This window comes from Anser anser, assembly GCF_964211835.1.
Source record: "Anser anser genome assembly, chromosome: 21".
In the NCBI taxonomy this organism is placed as follows: domain Eukaryota; kingdom Metazoa; phylum Chordata; class Aves; order Anseriformes; family Anatidae; genus Anser; species Anser anser.
In genome coordinates, this window is record NC_139742.1 from 13,098,590 (window position 1) to 13,117,562 (window position 18,973).

At 48.6% G+C, this 18,973-nt stretch overlaps 1 long non-coding RNA gene across 1 annotated transcript; it reads right to left on the bottom strand.

The window, feature by feature from the left end:
* Positions 1-1,058: 1,058 nt before the first annotated feature.
* On the bottom strand, positions 1,059-8,742 carry LOC310884787. The gene is made up of 2 exons (XR_014574406.1): positions 7,871-8,742; positions 1,059-2,843 (listed from the first exon to the last, which is right to left on the bottom strand). It is a non-coding gene; the product is annotated as an uncharacterized lncRNA (long non-coding RNA).
* Positions 8,743-18,973: the final 10,231 nt, after the last annotated feature.

Below are 18,973 nucleotides of genomic sequence, written 5' to 3' on the forward strand. Positions count from 1 at the left end.
GCTTTTCCCCCTTGGGGCTTGCATCTGGGGGGGGTCGGGTGCTGGTTGTACACCTTTGGGGCCTGCCTCTCGGGAGGGAGGGTGGGGAATTGCTTGTACACCTTTGGGGCCTGTGTCTGGGGGGGCTTGGGGCCTGTGTCTTGGGGGGGGGGGGTTGGAGCTGGTTGTACACCTTTCGGGATTGCATCTGGAGGGGGTTGGGGCCTGCCTGCCTTTTGGGGGGTGGTTGTGAGCTGTTTGTATACTGTAGGGGCCTGCTTGTACACCTTTGGGGCCTGCTTCTCTGGGGGGGGTGGGAGCTGCTTGTACACTGGTAGGGCCTGCCTTGGGGGGGGGGGGGGTTGTGGCATGTGCCTTTCGGGGGGGGGGTTGGGAGGTGCTTCTACGCTGTAGGGGTCTGGGTCTTGGGGGGTTGGGGCTGTTTGTACGCCTTTGGGGCGTGCCTCTGGGGAGGGTGGGGAGTTGCTTGTACACCTTTGGGGCCTGTGTCTGGGGGGGGTTGGGGCCTGTGCTGGGGGGGTTGGGAGCTGGTTGTACACTCTAGGGTCCTCTGGTGGGCTTTGGAGCCTCCCTTTGAGGGGGGCAGTTGGGAGCTGGTTGTACGCCTTTGGGGCCTGAGTCTGGGGCATGGGGGCTGGGGCCTGCATCTGGGTGGGGTTGGGTGGGGTCCAGTTCATGGGGGGAGCGGGTTGGGAGCTGCTTGTGGACAGTTGGGGTCTGCGTCTGGGGGTGGGTTGTGGCCCGCTTGTAGACTTCTGCAGCCTGCGTCTGGTGTTTGGGGGCTTTTCTGTAGCATTTGGGGCTTGCATTTTGGCTTTGGGATGTGTCTTGAGCTTCTGGGGCCTAGCTGTAGTGCTGGGGGCCTGCGTCTGGGGCTTTTCTGTAGCATTTTGGTCGCGTGTTTGTGATTTGGGGTCTGTATCCAGGGTTTTGCCTTTTTTGTAGTTTTCAGCTATGTGTCAGTTTCTTTGTCGGTTGCTTGGGGTTAGGGGCAGTTTGGGGTTTGGATCATTAGTCAGCGTCATTAGCGTTGGGGGGTTGATATTGATTCAAAGATCATAAATCCAATTTCTTTAAGTGATTTATTCTTTATTGACGGCGCCGGATGCACGGGGGATCTTTCCGCCTATCGTGCATCCCGAAGTGAAAAGCCGTCCCAAATTTATACATCACAGTGATTAATATTTTATTAACGCCTATACATATTCATTATCTAACCCCGCCTACTCTCGCTTCTCATGCTAATCAGTTTTTTGTGTCCTGCGCCTGCGCAGATCCTCTCAGTGGTCTTGGGCAGGGGTCGTCGAGCTGTGGTCGGTGGTCTCAGAGAGGAAGGCCATAAGTCTTCCTCACAGTGTACTTTTCACCCTTGGTCAGGATTCTGCTGAATTAGCTTTCTTCCTAACCGCAAGGACTGTTTTTTCTTCGAATCTTCTGCTCATTATTTTCTTATCTTGGATTCCAATGTCTTGTTCGAGATATATTGCCCGTATGTCCTATTTTGAGATACATTGTCCGTACATCTGCTTCCTGCCCTACACCTAATGTTCTGTTCTTCTTTAATAGTTTCATTCTTAACCCTTTCTTATCTGGAATCGCCTCAGCTTCCCTAATCAATCCCCCCTTTTCTTTTCCCCATGCAAATTCTTTTGCATTGCATGCCCTTACCATTAGCAGTATCGCAGTGACATACATACAAATATTCCTACTACCAATAACATAACCAGATCATTAAAAACTTGTTCTAACTATTGAAAGTTGGGTAACCATGAAGTTAACTTAAAACTCCTAATCCTGTTCCTAGCATTCCAGTTAAGTCTCTTTGTGTTCTGCCCCTGAGGTGTACTTGCTTTTGTGACCATATTGTCCAGCCTTCTAATGATGTCTTTAGGAAAGGAGAACAGGCTGGTTGAACTGCTGAGATGTTAATTTGTATTAGCAATTCAACACGCTTGAGAGACCATTCTGGATTAAATAACAATTGTTGTTGGCCTGTGTTCCTTACTACATATGGGCCTGTTTCATAAATTTTGGGTTCCAGCTTGACTGGGGCTTGGGCATAGGTTGTAGGGGAAGGAAGTGCAATAGGGGGTCTCACTGTTGTAGGAAGTATAGCATATATTGTAAAATTTATCATGAGGCTCTCGCCTTCCTTGATCTCGAGCTTTTGATCATTATTAGTCCAAAAACAGTTAACTGCTACAGTCTGTGTTAATATAAAATTATACCAACAATCTAATTTACCTGGGCGGATACAACCTTCTTGTTGGCCACTTTTGGAAGTCGGTTTTACTAAAATCCCCGTTGCTTTCTCGTGGGCTGTTCCATTAATCATTCGGCACCCTATTTCAATTTCGTCCCCTACAGTTCTTTGGTGTATCCACCCTTCCCCTAAATTTTGCCATTCTGATAATGCATGTAAATGATCACCATTTGTTCGCCAAATAACCACAACAGCTAACTTTCCATTAATGTTCTTATCCTCCGTGGTTACGGCTTCAGACCAAGGCCACCCACCATTCTCTATCATCATAGAAGCACCTTCCAATTCTTGAATCACAATTACAACTATAAGCCACAGAAATAAAACAATTCTGTTAACTAAATTTCTGCTAACTACATTACTAAATACTCCTGACCATAGTGTCTTCATTTTGCTTGACTGAACTTTAGTTTCAGTTCACCGTCACCCAGCGTTACTTTCCAGGGGGCTTTTGGAGCTTTCTTCACTCTCGAATAATGGATCCAGGCCGTTTGCTCCTTAATCTTGATGGCGGTATGTGTTGTCAGCAGCACCTGGTATGGTCCCGTCCACTTTTCTTCCAAAGGGCGACCTGCAAATGCTTTTACATACACATAATCCCCAGGTTTAAAGGGGTGGATTGGTTGGTCCAGCCCTCTAGCCCTGGTTCCTGAGACAACTTTAGATATTTGATCCAACTGTTTTTGGAGTCCTATTAAATAATTATACAAGTATCCCGACCCCAGTTGCGTCAGGTCCTCCCCGCTGAACAAAAACTGATAGGGTCTTCCGTATAATATTTCAAAAGGGCTTAGATTTTCCTTTGTCCGTGGTTTTACTCTAATTCTAAGTAAAGCCAAAGGGAGAGACTGAGGCCATGATAAATTAGTCTCTTGTCCTATTTTGGCTATTTGTTGTTTGATTAGATGATTCATCTTTTCCACTTGTCCGCTTGCCTGTGGTCTGTAAGGGGTATGGAGTTGCCAGTCTACCCCTAAGACCTTACTTACTTCTTGAACTATTTGCGCACAAAAATGAGAGCCTCTATCCGAGGACATTGCTGCCGGAATTCCGAAACGCGGTATTATCTCATTCAGTAAAACCTTAACCACTTCTCTTGCCTTGTTGGTTCGACAGGGAAAAGCCTCCGGCCACCCGGAAAAAGTATCTGTCAAAACCAACAAGTATCGATACCCCCCTTTTCTTGGCAGTTCTGAAAAATCTATCTGCCATTGTTGTCCTGGATAGTTTCCTTTACTGATTATTCCGAACTTTACCCTATTTTCTGTATTAGGGTTATGATGCAAACAAATACTGCATTGCTGGGTTACTTGTTTTACCGTAGTATACAGATTTCTTCCCACCAAGACTCGACTCAGATTTTTATATAAGGTGTCTGCTCCCCAATGAGTCTTATTATGTTCTGCCATGACCATAGGCCATATTAAATTAGAGGGTAGTACAACCCTATTATCTTTCAGGTATACCCATCCATCACTCCTTGCTTTTCCTCCCAGGTCCCCAATTAACTTTTGATCTTCCTGTGTGTACCTAGGTTCCTGTCCTTCACCTAAAGTTTGTATTTTACCGTCTGGTATTAAAGTGAGCGCTTCTGCCTCAGCCAATCCGGCCACCCTTTTTGCTTCTTGGTCAGCCAATCGGTTCCCTACCTCGAAGTCAGCGGTTCCTTTTTGGTGTCCCCGGCAATGTATAACAGCCACCTTCTCTGGGTGCTTTACCGCTTCCAACAACTTCAAAATCTCCTCACATATTTTATTTGTTTTCCTTGGGCCGTTAATAATCCTCGTTCCTTCCAGATAGCCCCATGTGCATGCACCACACCAAATGCATACTTAGAGTCTGTCCAGATATTTACTTTCTTTCCTGCTGCTAGTTCCAATGCCCGCGTAAGGGCAATTATTTCTGCTTTCTGAGCAGACGTCCCAGGGGGTAATGGTTTCGACTCAATTACCTGTTGAGTGGTCGTCACCGCATACCCTGCTTTGCGTTGTCCTTGTTTCACAAAGCTGCTTCCATCAGTATACCATGATTCGTCCGCGTCTTCCAAGGGCTCCTCCTTGAGATCTGGTCGGCTAGAATACACAGTTTCCATAGTTTCGATACAATCGTGGACCACTGGCTCGTCAGGAGCGTTACTAAGGAAAGAAGCTGGGTTCACAATGTTAGTAACCACAATTTCTACGTCATCTTGCTCCACCAGTATTGCTTGGTATTTTAAAAACCTTTGAGGGGATAACCAGTGTGCCCCTTTCTGCTCCAAGACTGCCGAGACAGTGTGTGATACCAGCACGGTTATCTTCTGTCCCACAGTGAACTTCCGAGCCTCCTGTATATTCATGATGACAGCGGCCACCGCTCGAAGGCAACCCGGCCAACCTTTACTTACTTCATCCAGTTGTTTAGAGAAGTAGGCCACAGCTCTCCTGTAGGGGCCCAGCTTCTGTGCCAGCACCCCCAGAGCCATCCCTTGTCTCTCATAGGAGTACAACCAAAAGGGTTTAGACAAGTCCGGTAGACCCAAAGCTGGTGCTCGCATTAACTCCAATTTAAGCTTCTTAAAGGCAGCCCGTGCTTCCCCCGTCCAGACCAATTTTGATTGGTTATTCTTGATGAGGTCATATAGGGGTTTTACAATTAGTCCATAATTATTAATCCATAGACGGCACCAACCTGTCATCCCTAGAAAAGTTCGTAATTCCTTAATGGTCTGTGGTTCTGGGGTACGGCAGATAGTTTCTTTCCGTTCTGTTCCTAACTCCCTTTGTCCCCCTGAAATCTCAAACCCCAAGTAAGTTACACGTGACTGAATCAGCTGAGCCTTCTGTTGAGAGACTCGATACCCATTCAAACCCAGAAAATTAAGGAGACTTATCGTCCATTGCATGCAGCTGCTCCTATTCTCAGTGGCTATCAAAAGGTCATCAGCGTATTGCAGCAGAACTCCTTCGGTGTTTGGGGCCTCCCAAACCTCAAGCTCTTTTGCTAGTTGATTCCCAAAAATCGTGGGGCTGTTTTTGAATCCCTGTGGCAATACGGTCCAGGTCAATTGAGCCTTTCGTCCTGAGTCTGGATTTTCCCATTCAAAAGCAAAAAGCTTCTGACTTTCTGGGGCTAAAGTCAGGCAGAAGAAGGCATCTTTTAAATCCAGTACGGTAAACCAAACTAAATTATCTTTTAATTTAGTCAGTAATGTGTACGGGTTGGCTACCACAGGGTGTATATCTTCAGTGATCTTATTTATAGCTCTTAAATCCTGCACTAATCTATAGTTCTTCCCATCTGGCTTCTTAATTGGTAGTATAGGAGTATTATATTCAGATTCACACTCAACCAGCAGTCCATGTTTTAAAAACTTATCCACTATCCCCTTAATTCCTTTCCTGTCTTCTAATCTTAGGGGATATTGCTTAATCTTAACTGGCCTTTCCCCTGGCTTTAATCTCACCACTATCGGGGCTGCATTTTTGGCTCGCCCAGGGATGTCAGTAGCCCAGACTCCTGGGTAAACTTGGTCTAAAATCTCCGAAGGTACTTTACCGATGGGGTCTGCTTGTATCAGCGTTAAGCTTAGCGCAGTTATCAGCTTTTCTTCTCTCACCTTTAACCCCACCTTCCCTTTTTCAAAGACAATTTCCGCTTCTAATTGTTCTAGTAAATCTCGCCCCAGCAAAGACTTCGGGGATCCTGGTAAATATAAAAACCTATGTATTCCCATCTGTTTCCCTAACTTATATTTTAAAGGCCTTAGGAAAAAGGCTTTCTCGTGCTGGCCTGTAGCTCCTATCACCGTCACAAAATCCTCATCCTCTGGTATCAATTTCTGGTTTAACACAGAATAAGTCGCTCCTGTGTCAATTAAAAACTCCACTTCCTGTCCTGATTTCCCTAGCTTAATTTTAACCAGCGGATCTGCTAGGGTAGAATCCCCCGGTCCACTTCATTGGTCGGGAGATACACTAGCTACCATCAACCTGTTCTTCTCCCGTTGTTTCGGACATTCCCTTTTCCAATGACCCACTTCCCTACAATATGCACACTGATTCGGTCTCAGGGGAGGCTTTACTGACCTTCCCCTTATCCCATTCCCTCTTCCTTTTCCCCGAAAAGGTTCTTCTTGCCTCTGTAAGGCCGCAACAGTTGCCGCAGCAATAGCCCTACCCAGCCTTTGTTTCTCATTCCCTTCTCGATTCCTAAATACCCTCCATGCCTCTTCCACCAGCCTTTCTAAATCTCTCACATCCGGCTCTTTCATTTTCTGAAGCTTCCGCCTTATATCGTCCGCAGACTGACCCAAGAACAATGATACTAGCTGGACTTTACCTTCCTCAGAAGAGGGGTCTATCGTTGTAAATTTTTGCATTGCTGTCCTTAGTCAATCGAGAAATTCTGACGGGGTCTCAGTTTGCCCCTGTTTTATGGTATATAACCTAGACCAGTTTACAGACTTTGGTATCGCACTTTCCAAGGCGATCCTAATCCATTCCTGATATCTTTTTAATAACCTATAATCACCCTCATCATTATAGTCCCAGTTTGGGTCCACTCTGGGCACATATACCTCCACAGTTCCAGGTAAAACTCCTGACGTTACCTGGGTCTGTACTTGAGTTTGTGCATTCTTAATTACCAGTTGCTTTTCCGTTTCCGATAATGCTGCCAGCATTATCTCTATATCTTTCCAATCGGGATATAAATTCTTTACAATCAGCTCAAACCTCCGGGCCACTGATTCTGGATCATCCCGGTATCCTTTCACAGCTTCCTTCCATGAATCTAACTCAGCAGTTGTGAAAGGTACTTTTATCCGAGCTGGTCCGTTAGCCCCCATAGCCTGTCGTAACGGGGCTTGAATGATGGGCCCGACCTTACTTCGGGTTCGAGCCGTGATCGGAGTAAAGTCTCCATTCCCCCAACTCTCATTTTTCTTATCTATTCTGCCGTTTCCTGAGCTCGCCCCCACGCCTCGTTCTATTATCTGGGGCGGGAGGACATAATCCTCCATTCTCTCCTCTGACTCATTCAATTTCAAACATCTCTGCCCGATACTGCACGCCGAACAACATCTTTTCATTTTTCCTGCCCCTTCCTTCTTCATATCCTTTTCTATTGCCAGGATCAAAGGATCCTGTGGGGCTAAGTTAATTCCACACTCCTTCTGCCATTCCGGGTGGTTTCTCAAAGTGAAAAACATATCTGCGTATGACACCTCATCCCACTTTCCTTCTCTCCTTAGAAACAACATTAACTGTAGTAAAGTATTATAATTTAAGATTCCATTCAGTGGCCATTTCCCTCACAATCCAACTTATAAAGTGGCCACCATTGATTACAATATTTTATCAACGTTTTCTTATTTTCAGTTCCACCGGGGGATCCCCCTGTATCTTTCCAATGACTCAAGATACATCCCAACGGGCTTTTCTTTGGAATCCCACTACTCTGCTGCCCCCCCATGTTACAGTTCAGAATGTTTCTTGTTACACAATACAAGCCGGCAGCTTTCCACAATAACACCAAGATCCTAGTAACGTTATAAAGAGTACAATCAGAATCCCAAAGACAATAGCCAAGGTCAAGTTCCACATTTAAACACAACGTAATACCAACCTCGCATGCAAAGGTTATTTGTTTCCCAACAGCAACTGAGTGCTTTCCAAAAAACCAAATGCCGTCTTGCAGAAAACTTTTACTTTCCGACTTACAGACGACCCCAACTGACCGGTCAACCAAATAAACCAAAATAAAGAATATAATCACTTACAATGATGGGGTCCGTGTCTGCCTCCGCAGTGATCCGTTGAGTCGAGGAGTCCCTCCGGGAAATCCCGGGGGTACCCTAGGGAGTCCTGTTCCCAGCGGGTCCTGCGGTCCGACAGAGAAGAAGTCCCATCTGGGGTGCCAGATTGATTCAAAGATCATAAATCCAATTTCTTTAAGTGATTTATTCTTTATTGACGGCGCCGGATGCACGGGGGATCTTTCCGCCTATCGTGCATCCCGAAGTGAAAAGCCGTCCCAAATTTATACATCACAGTGATTAATATTTTATTAACGCCTATACATATTCATTATCTAACCCCGCCTACTCTCGCTTCTCATGCTAATCAGTTTTTTGTGTCCTGCGCCTGCGCAGATCCTCTCAGTGGTCTTGGGCAGGGGTCGTCGAGCTGTGGTCGGTGGTCTCAGAGAGGAAGGCCATAAGTCTTCCTCACAGTGTACTTTTCACCCTTGGTCAGGATTCTGCTGAATTAGCTTTCTTCCTAACCGCAAGGACTGTTTTTTCTTCGAATCTTCTGCTCATTATTTTCTTATCTTGGATTCCAATGTCTTGTTCGAGATATATTGCCCGTATGTCCTATTTTGAGATACATTGTCCGTACATCTGCTTCCTGCCCTACACCTAATGTTCTGTTCTTCTTTAATAGTTTCATTCTTAACCCTTTCTTATCTGGAATCGCCTCAGCTTCCCTAATCAATATGAAGGGTTAGGGTTGTGGTTAGAGTTGTTAGGGTTAAAGGGAATAAGGATTTTAGGGTAAGGGGATCAAGGTTGTGGGAATAAAAATGTTTTTGCACAGAGTTACATTGTTTAGAGGGAAGGAAGGTGGTATTGAGATATGCTTGCAGTGATAAGAAAACTTAACAGACAACCTTGTGAAATGCAGACAACCAGAATCCTTAGAGCAATTGGGTGGAAATCACGGTGTAAGAAACATTACCACCTCAAAGAGAAAAACAGTCAAGGAAGAAAGAAAATTGACTTGTAACAGGCCAGCAGCTGTGTATTTTCTGTGAAGCACCTGATAAATCGTGAACCTGGATTACCCAGTCAATGGGGAAACTGGGGAGGGTCCTGGTCACCGAGAGGAAAAGAAAAATTATATAAACTGTGTTATGGAACTAGTAGGTAGCTTGTGGGACGCCTGCCACTGCAATCGTGAATAAAAATGCTACTTCACTGAGATCCTTGCCTGAGCCTATGTTATTGGTTACAGAGTGTTTCTAACAAGGTGTTGGGTTTTAAGGTTTCAGGGCTAAGGCACTAGGGTTGGGTTTCAGGGTTAGGGTTTCCAGGGTTTAGGGTTAGGATTTTAAGGTTGTTAGGGTTGGAGTTATAAGGGTTAGGGTTTGGGGGTTAGTGTGTTAAGGTTTTAAAGTTTTTTGGGGTTTTAGTGTTGATAGGGTTTTTAGGGTTAGGGTCTTAGGGTTTTAGTTATGGTCAGGTATTTAGGGTTAGGGTTTTAAGGTCTTTTTTTTTTTTTAAAGGTTAGGTTTTTTAAAGGTCTCCAGGGTTAGGGCTTTGAGAATCTTTATTTTTTGGGTTAGGGTTTAGAGGGTCCTAATTTTTAGGGTTAGGGTTTTTAGGCGTAGGTCTTCAGGGGTTTAGTGTGGTAAATTTTATCGGGTTAGGGCTGTAAGGGTTTTTAGGTTTAGGGTTTCTAGGGTTTGTTGGGGTAGGCGTTAGGGTTAGATGTGTGGTTGCCATAGGGTTAGGGGTCAAGGTTCTTAGGGGTTAGGCCTAATATTAGGGCGGAAGGCCAAAATTGAAGGGTTGAAGCCCCCCCAAAATTGAAGGGTTGAAGCCCCCCCAAAATTGAAGGGTTGAAGCCCCCCCAAAATTGAAGGGTTGAAGCCCCCCCAAAATTGAAGGGTTGAAGCCCCCCCAAAATTGAAGGGTTGAAGCCCCCCCAAAATTGAAGGGTTGAAGCCCAAAGTTAGGGGAAGGAACGTCAAAATTGTGGGGTCCCCCAAAATTGGGTGGAAGAACTCTTAATATTAAGGGGGAACCCAAAAAAGGAGGGTGGGGGACTCTAAAATTGGGGGGGACCCCCAAAATTGGTCGGGTCCCCCCAAATTAGGGGAGGAACCCCCAAAATTGGGTGGGCGAACCCCCAAATTGGGGGGGAAGAAGACTTAAATGGAAGTGTGAAATTCGAGAATTGAATGTGGACCCCCCACAGACCTGGGGAGGAATCCCCAAACTTGGGGGGGACCCATAAAATTGGAGTTAAAGCCCCAGATCCAGGGGAGCTAAGCCCCAAATTAAGGGAAGGAACCTCAAAAATGTGGTGAGAACCCCAACATTGGGGGAAAGAACCTTAATATTAGGGTGGCAGGCCAAGAAAGGATGGTGGGGGACTCCAAAATTGTGGGGGGTTTGGAATTAGGGGGAATCCCCAACACGGAGGGGGAACCCCAAAACTGGGGGGGCGAAGCACCAAAATAGGGGAAGGAACCCCAAAAGTGCGGGGAAGAACTCTGAAATGGAGAGGTGAAAACTTTGATGGCAGAAAGTGGCACCGTACGTGTTTTTTCGGGTCTAACTCGGGTTCAGCTTCTTGTTCCGGTTAGGGTTATGTTTAGGGTATTTGGAAAGAGTGAAGGCGCAGAGTCCTGTTGAGTGTGGGGTTGCGTAAAGGCTCCCCCAGGGAGTTCAGGTGTACCCAAAGGCTTCCGCTGAGAGCACTTTTTGATGGCAGAAAGTGGCACCGTACGTGTTTTTTCGGGTCTAAGTCGGGTTCAGCTTCTTGTTCCGGTTAGGGTTATGTTTAGGGTTGTTTGGAAAGAGTGAAGGCGCAGAGTCCTGTTGAGTGTGGGGTTCCGTAAAGGCTCCCCCAGGGAGTTCAGGTGTAGCCAAAGGCTTCCGCTGAGAGCACTTTTTGATGGCAGAAAGTGGCACCGTCCGTGTTTTTTCGGGTCTAACTCGGGTTCAGCTTCTTGTTCCGGTTAGGGTTATGTTTAGGGTTGTTAGCAAAGAGTGAAGACGCGGAGTCCTGTTGAGTGTGGGGTTGCGTAAAGGCTCCCCCAGGGAGTTCAGGTGTAGCCAAAGGCTTCCGCTGAGAGCACTTTTTGATGGCAGAAAGTGGCACCGTCCGTGTTTTTTCGGGTCTAACTCGGGTTCAGCTTCTTGTTCCGGTTAGGGTTATGTTTAGGGTTGTTAGGAAAGAGTGAAGGCGCAGAGTCCTGTTGAGTGTGGGGTTGCGTAAAGGCTCCCCCAGGGAGTTCAGGTGTAGACAAAGGCTTCCGCTGAGAGCACTTTTTGATGGCAGAAAGTGGCACCGTCCGTGTTTTTTCGGGTCTAACTCAGGTTCAGCTTCTTGTTCCGGTTAGGGTTATGTTTAGGGTTGTTTAGAAAGAGTGAAGGCACAGAGTCCTGTTGAGTGTGGGGTTGCGTAAAGGCTCCCCCAGGGGGTTCAGGTGTAGCCAAAGGCTTCCGCTGAGAGCACTTTTTGATGGCAGAAAGTGGCACCGTCCGTGTTTGTTCGGGTCTAACTCGGGTTCAGCTTCTTGTTCCGGTTAGGGTTATGTTTAGGGTTGTTAGGAAAGAGTGAAGGCGCAGAGTCCTGTTGAGTGTGGGGTTGCGTAAAGGCTCCCCCAGGGAGTTCAGGTGTAGCCAAAGGCTTCCGCTGAGAGCACTTTTTGATGGCAGAAAGTGGCACCGTCCGTGTTTTTTCGGGTCTAAGTCGGGTTCAGCTTCTTGTTCCGGTTAGGGTTATGTTTAGGGTTGTTAGGAAAGAGTGAAGGCGCAGAGTCCTGTTGAGGGTGGGGTTGCGTAAAGGCTCCCCCAGGGAGTTCAGGTGTAGCCAAAGGCTTCCGCTGAGAGCACTTTTTGATGGCAGAAAGTGGCACCGTCCGTGTTTTTTCGGGTCTAACTCGGGTTCAGCTTCTTGTTCCGGTTAGGGTTATGTTTAGGGTTGTTAGGAAAGAGTGAAGGCGCAGAGTCCTGTTGAGTGTGGGGTTGCGTAAAGGCTCCCCCAGGGAGTTCAGGTGTAGCCAAAGGCTTCCGCTGAGAGCACTTTTTGATGGCAGAAAGTGGCACCGTCCGTGTTTTTTCGGGTCTAACTCGGGTTCAGCTTCTTGTTCCGGTTAGGGTTATGTTTAGGGTTGTTAGGAAAGAGTGAAGGCGCAGAGTCCTGTTGAGTGTGGGGTTGCGTAAAGGCTCCCCCAGGGAGTTCAGGTGTACCCAAAGGCTTCCGCTGAGAGCACTTTTTGATGGCAGAAGGTGGCACCGTCCGTGTTTTTTCGGGTCTAACTCGGGTTCAGCTTCTTGTTCCGGTTAGGGTTATGTTTAGGGTTGTTAGGAAAGAGTGAAGGCGCAGAGTCCTGCTGAGTGTGGGGTTCCGTAAAGGCTCCCCCAGGGAGTTCAGGTGTAGCCAAAGGCTTCCGCTGAGAGCACTTTTTGATGGCAGAAAGTGGCACCGTCCGTGTTTTTTCGGGTCTAACTCGGGTTCAGCTTCTTGTTCCGGTTAGGGTTATGTTTAGGGTTGTTTGGAAAGAGTGACGACGCAGAGTCCTGTTGAGTGTGGGGTTCCGTAAAGGCTCCCCCAGGGAGTTCAGGTGTACCCAAAGACTTCCGCTGAGAGCACTTTTTGATGGCAGAAAGTGGCACCGTCCGTGTTTTTTCGGGTCTAACTCGGGTTCAGCTTCTTGTTCCGGTTAGGGTTATGTTTAGGGTTGTTTGGAAAGAGTGAAGGCGCAGAGTCCTGTTGAGTGTGGGGTTCCATAAAGGCTCCCCCAGGGAGTTCAGGTGTACCCAAAGGCTTCCGCTGAGAGCACTTTTTGATGGCAGAAAGTGGCACCGTCCGTGTTTTTTCGGGTCTAAGTCGGGTTCAGCTTCTTGTTCCGGTTAGGGTTATGTTTAGGGTTGTTAGGAAAGAGTGAAGACGCAGAGTCCTGTTGAGTGTGGGGTTGCGTAAAGGCTCCCCCAGGGAGTTCAGGTGTAGCCAAAGGCTTCCTCTGAGAGCACTTTTTGATGGCAGAAAGTGGCACCGTCCGTGTTTTTTCGGGTCTAACTCGGGTTCAGCTTCTTGTTCCGGTTAGGGTTATGTTTAGGGTTGTTTGGAAAGAGTGAAGGCGCAGAGTCCTGCTGAGTGTGGGGTTCCGTAAAGGCTCCCCCAGGGAGTTCAGGTGTAGCCAAAGGCTTCCGCTGAGAGCCCTTTTTGATGGCAGAAAGTGGCACCGTCCGTGTTTTTTCGGGTCTAACTCGGGTTCAGCTTCTTGTTCCGGTTAGGGTTATGTTTAGGGTTGATAGGAAAGAGTGAAGACGCAGAGTCCTGTTGAGTGTGGGGTTGCGTAAAGGCTCCCCCAGGGAGTTAAGGTGTAGCTAAAGGCTTCCGCTGAGAGCACTTTTTGATGGCAGAAAGTGGCACCGTCCGTGTTTTTTCGGGTCTAAGTCGGGTTCAGCTTCTTGTTCCGGTTAGGGTTATGTTTAGGGTTGTTTGGAAAGAGTGAAGGCGCAGAGTCCTGCTGAGTGTGGGGTTGCGTAAAGGCTCCCCCAGGGAGTTCAGGTGTAGCCAAAGGCTTCCGCTGAGAGCACTTTTTGATGGCAGAAAGTGGCACCGTCCGTGTTTTTTCAGGTCTAACTCGGGTTCAGCTTCTTGTTCCGGTTAGGGTTATGTTTAGGGTTGTTAGGAAAGAGTGAAGACGCAGAGTCCTGTTGAGTGTGGGGTTGCGTAAAGGCTCCCCCAGGGAGTTCAGGTGTAGCCAAAGGCTTCCGCTGAGAGCACTTTTTGATGGCAGAAAGTGGCACCGTCCGTGTTTTTTCGGGTCTAACTCGGGTTCAGCTTCTTGTTCCGGTTAGGGTTATGTTTAGGGTTGTTAGGAAAGAGTGAAGGCGCAGAGTCCTGTTGAGTGTGGGGTTCCGTAAAGGCTCCCCCAGGGAGTTCAGGTGTAGCCAAAGGCTTCCGCTGAGAGCACTTTTTGATGGCAGAAAGTGGCACCGTCCGTGTTTTTTCGGGTCTAACTCGGGTTCAGCTTCTTGTTCCGGTTAGGGTTATGTTTAGGGTTGTTTGGAAAGAGTGAAGGCGCAGAGTCCTGTTGAGTGTGGGGTTGCGTAAAGGCTCCCCCAGGGAGTTCAGGTGTACCCAAAGGCTTCCGCTGAGAGCACTTTTTGATGGCAGAAGGTGGCACCGTCCGTGTTTTTTCGGGTCTAACTCGGGTTCAGCTTCTTGTTCCGGTTAGGGTTATGTTTAGGGTTGTTAGGAAAGAGTGAAGGCGCAGAGTCCTGCTGAGTGTGGGGTTCCGTAAAGGCTCCCCCAGGGAGTTCAGGTGTAGCCAAAGGCTTCCGCTGAGAGCACTTTTTGATGGCAGAAAGTGGCACCGTCCGTGTTTTTTCGGGTCTAACTCGGGTTCAGCTTCTTGTTCCGGTTAGGGTTATGTTTAGGGTTGTTTGGAAAGAGTGACGACGCAGAGTCCTGTTGAGTGTGGGGTTCCGTAAAGGCTCCCCCAGGGAGTTCAGGTGTACCCAAAGACTTCCGCTGAGAGCACTTTTTGATGGCAGAAAGTGGCACCGTCCGTGTTTTTTCGGGTCTAACTCGGGTTCAGCTTCTTGTTCCGGTTAGGGTTATGTTTAGGGTTGTTTGGAAAGAGTGAAGGCGCAGAGTCCTGTTGAGTGTGGGGTTGCGTAAAGGCTCCCCCAGGGAGTTCAGGTGTACCCAAAGGCTTCCGCTGAGAGCACTTTTTGATGGCAGAAAGTGGCACCGTCCGTGTTTTTTCGGGTCTAACTCGGGTTCAGCTTCTTGTTCCGGTTAGGGTTATGTTTAGGGTTGTTTGGAAAGAGTGAAGGCGCAGAGTCCTGCTGAGTGTGGGGTTCCGTAAAGGCTCCCCCAGGGAGTTCAGGTGTAGCCAAAGGCTTCCGCTGAGAGCACTTTTTGATGGCAGAAAGTGGCACCGTCCGTGTTTTTTCGGGTCTAACTCGGGTTCAGCTTCTTGTTCCGGTTAGGGTTATGTTTAGGGTTGTTAGGAAAGAGTGAAGGCGCAGAGTCCTGCTGAGTGTGGGGTTGCGTAAAGGCTCCCCCAGGGAGTTCAGGTGTAGCCAAAGGCTTCCGCTGAGAGCACTTTTTGATGGCAGAAAGTGGCACCGTCCGTGTTTTTTCGGGTCTAACTCGGGTTCAGCTTCTTGTTCCGGTTAGGGTTATGTTTAGGGTTGTTTGGAAAGAGTGAAGGCGCAGAGTCCTGCTGAGTGTGGGGTTCCGTAAAGGCTCCCCCAGGGAGTTCAGGTGTAGCCAAAGGCTTCCGCTGAGAGCACTTTTTGATGGCAGAAAGTGGCACCGTCCGTGTTTTTTCGGGTCTAACTCGGGTTCAGCTTCTTGTTCCGGTTAGGGTTATGTTTAGGGTTGTTAGGAAAGAGTGAAGGCGCAGAGTCCTGCTGAGTGTGGGGTTGCGTAAAGGCTCCCCCAGGGAGTTCAGGTGTAGCCAAAGGCTTCCGCTGAGAGCACTTTTTGATGGCAGAAAGTGGCACCGTCCGTGTTTTTTCGGGTCTAACTCAGGTTCAGCTTCTTGTTCCGGTTAGGGTTATGTTTAGGGTTGTTAGGAAAGAGTGAAGACGCAGAGTCCTGTTGAGTGTGGGGTTGCGTAAAGGCTCCCCCAGGGAGTTCAGGTGTAGCCAAAGGCTTCCGCTGAGAGCCCTTTTTGATGGCAGAAAGTGGCACCGTCCGTGTTTTTTCGGGTCTAACTCGGGTTCAGCTTCTTGTTCCGGTTAGGGTTATGTTTAGGGTTGTTAGGAAAGAGTGAAGGCGCAGAGTCCTGCTGAGTGTGGGGTTGCGTAAAGGCTCCCCCAGGGAGTTCAGGTGTACCCAAAGGCTTCCGCTGAGAGCACTTTTTGATGGCAGAAGGTGGCACCGTCCGTGTTTTTTCGGGTCTAACTCGGGTTCAGCTTCTTGTTCCGGTTAGGGTTATGTTTAGGGTTGTTAGGAAAGAGTGAAGGCGCAGAGTCCTGCTGAGTGTGGGGTTCTGTAAAGGCTCCCCCAGGGAGTTCAGGTGTAGCCAAAGGCTTCCGCTGAGAGCACTTCTTGATGGCAGAAAGTGGCACCGTCCGTGTTTTTTCGGGTCTAACTCGGGTTCAGCTTCTTGTTCCGGTTAGGGTTATGTTTAGGGTTGTTTGGAAAGAGTGAAGACGCAGAGTCCTGTTGAGTGTGGGGTTCCGTAAAGGCTCCCCGGGGGAGTTCAGGTGTACCCAAAGGCTTCCGCTGAGAGCACTTTTTGATGGCAGAAAGTGGCACTGTCCGTGTTTTTTCGGGTCTAACTCGGGTTCAGCTTCTTGTTCCGGTTAGGGTTATGTTTAGGGTTGTTTGGAAAGAGTGAAGGCGCAGAGTCCTGCTGAGTGTGGGGTTCCATAAAGGCTCCCCCAGGGAGTTCAGGTGTAGCCAAAGGCTTCCGCTGAGAGCACTTTTTGATGGCAGAAAGTGGCACCGTCCGTGTTTTTTCGGGTCTAACTCGGGTTCAGCTTCTTGTTCCGGTTAGGGTTATGTTTAGGGTTGTTAGGAAAGAGTGAAGGCACAGAGTCCTGTTGAGTGTGGGGTTGCGTAAAGGCTCCCCCAGGGAGTTCAGGTGTAGCCAAAGGCTTCCGCTGAGAGCACTTTTTGATGGCAGAAAGTGGCACCGTCCGTGTTTTTTCGGGTCTAACTCGGGTTCAGCTTCTTGTTGCGGTTAGGGTTATGTTTAGGGTTGTTAGGAAAGAGTGAAGGCGCAGAGTCCTGCTGAGTGTGGGGTTGCGTAAAGGCTCCCCCAGGGAGTTCAGGTGTAGCCAAAGGCTTCCGCTGAGAGCACTTTTTGATGGCAGAAAGTGGCACCGTCCGTGTTTTTTCGGGTCTAACTCGGGTTCAGCTTCTTGTTCCGGTTAGGGTTATGTTTAGGGTTGTTTGGAAAGAGTGAAGACGCAGAGTCCTGTTGAGTGTGGGGTTCCGTAAAGGCTCCCCCAGGGAGTTCAGGTGTACCCAAAGGCTTCCGCTGAGAGCACTTTTTGATGGCAGAAAGTGGCACCGTCCTTGTTTTTTCGGGTCTAACTCGGGTTCAGCTTCTTGTTCCGGTTAGGGTTATGTTTAGGGTTGTTTGGAAAGAGTGAAGGCGCAGAGTCCTGCTGAGTGTGGGGTTGCGTAAAGGCTCCCCCAGGGAGTTCAGGTGTAGCCAAAGGCTTCCGCTGAGAGCACTTTTTGATGGCAGAAAGTGGCACCGTCCGTGTTTGTTCGGGTCTAACTCGGGTTCAGCTTCTTGTTCCGGTTAGGGTTATGTTTAGGGTTGTTTGGAAAGAGTGAAGGCGCAGAGTCCTGTTGAGTGTGGGGTTCCGTAAAGGCTCCCCGGGGGAGTTCAGGTGTAGCCAAAGGCTTCCGCTGAGAGCACTTTTTGATGGCAGAAAGTGGCACCGTCCGTGTTTTTTCGGGTCTAACTCGGGTTCAGCTTCTTGTTCCGGTTAGGGTTATGTTTAGGGTTGTTAGCAAAGAGTGAAGACGCAGAGTCCTGTTGAGTGTTGGGTTCCGTAAAGGCTCCCCCAGGGAGTTCAGGTGTAGCCAAAGGCTTCCGCTGAGAGCACTTTTTGATGGCAGAAAGTGGCACCGTCCGTGTTTTTTCGGGTCTAAGTCGGGTTCAGCTTCTTGTTCCGGTTAGGGTTATGTTTAGGGTTGTTAGGAAAGAGTGAAGACGCAGAGTCCTGTTGAGTGTGGGGTTGCGTAAAGGCTCCCCCAGGGAGTTCAGGTGTACCCAAAGGCTTCCGCTGAGAGCACTTTTTGATGGCAGAAAGTGGCACCGTCCGTGTTTTTTCGGGTCTAACTCGGGTTCAGCTTCTTGTTCCGGTTAGGGTTATGTTTAGGGTTGTTTGGAAAGAGTGAAGGCGCAGAGTCCTGTTGAGTGTGGGGTTGCGTAAAGGCTCCCCCAGGGAGTTCAGGTGTAGCCAAAGGCTTCCGCTGAGAGCACTTTTTGATGGCAGAAAGTGGCACCGTCCGTGTTTTTTCGGGTCTAAGTCGGGTTCAGCTTCTTGTTCCGGTTAGGGTTATGTTTAGGGTTGTTAGGAAAGAGTGAAGGCGCAGAGTCCTGTTGAGGGTGGGGTTGCGTAAAGGCTCCCCCAGGGAGTTCAGGTGTAGCCAAAGGCTTCCGCTGAGAGCACTTTTTGATGGCAGAAAGTGGCACCGTCCGTGTTTTTTCGGGTCTAACTCGGGTTCAGCTTCTTGTTCCGGTTAGGGTTATGTTTAGGGTTGTTAGGAAAGAGTGAAGACGCAGAGTCCTGTTGAGTGTGGGGTTGCGTAAAGGCTCCCCCAGGGAGTTCAGGTGTAGCCAAAGGCTTCCGCTGAGAGCACTTTTTGATGGCAGAAAGTGGCACCGTCCGTGTTTTTTCGGGTCTAACTCGGGTTCAGCTTCTTGTTCCGGTTAGGGTTATGTTTAGGGTTGTTTGGAAAGAGTGAAGGCGCAGAGTCCTGCTGAGTGTGGGGTTCCGTAAAGGCTCCCCCAGGGAGTTCAGGTGTAGCCAAAGGCTTCCGCTGAGAGCACTTTTTGATGGCAGAAAGTGGCACCGTCCGTGTTTTTTCGGGTCTAAGTCGGGTTCAGCTTCTTGTTCCGGTTAGGGTTATGTTTAGGGTTGTTAGGAAAGAGTGAAGGCGCAGAGTCCTGTTGAGTGTGGGGTTCCGTAAAGGCTCCCCCAGGGGGTTCAGGTGTACCCAAAGGCTTCCGCTGAGAGCACTTTTTGATGGCAGAAAGTGGCACCGTCCGTGTTTTTTCGGGTCTAACTCGGGTTCAGCTTCTTGTTCCGGTTAGGGTTATGTTTAGGGTTGTTAGGAAAGAGTGAAAGCGCAGAGTCCTGTTGAGTGTGGGGTTGCGTAAAGGCTCCCCCAGGGAGTTCAGGTGTACCCAAAGGCTTCCGCTGAGAGCACTTTTTGATGGCAGAAAGTGGCACCGTCCGTGTTTTTTCGGGTCTAAGTCGGGTTCAGCTTCTTGTTCCGGTTA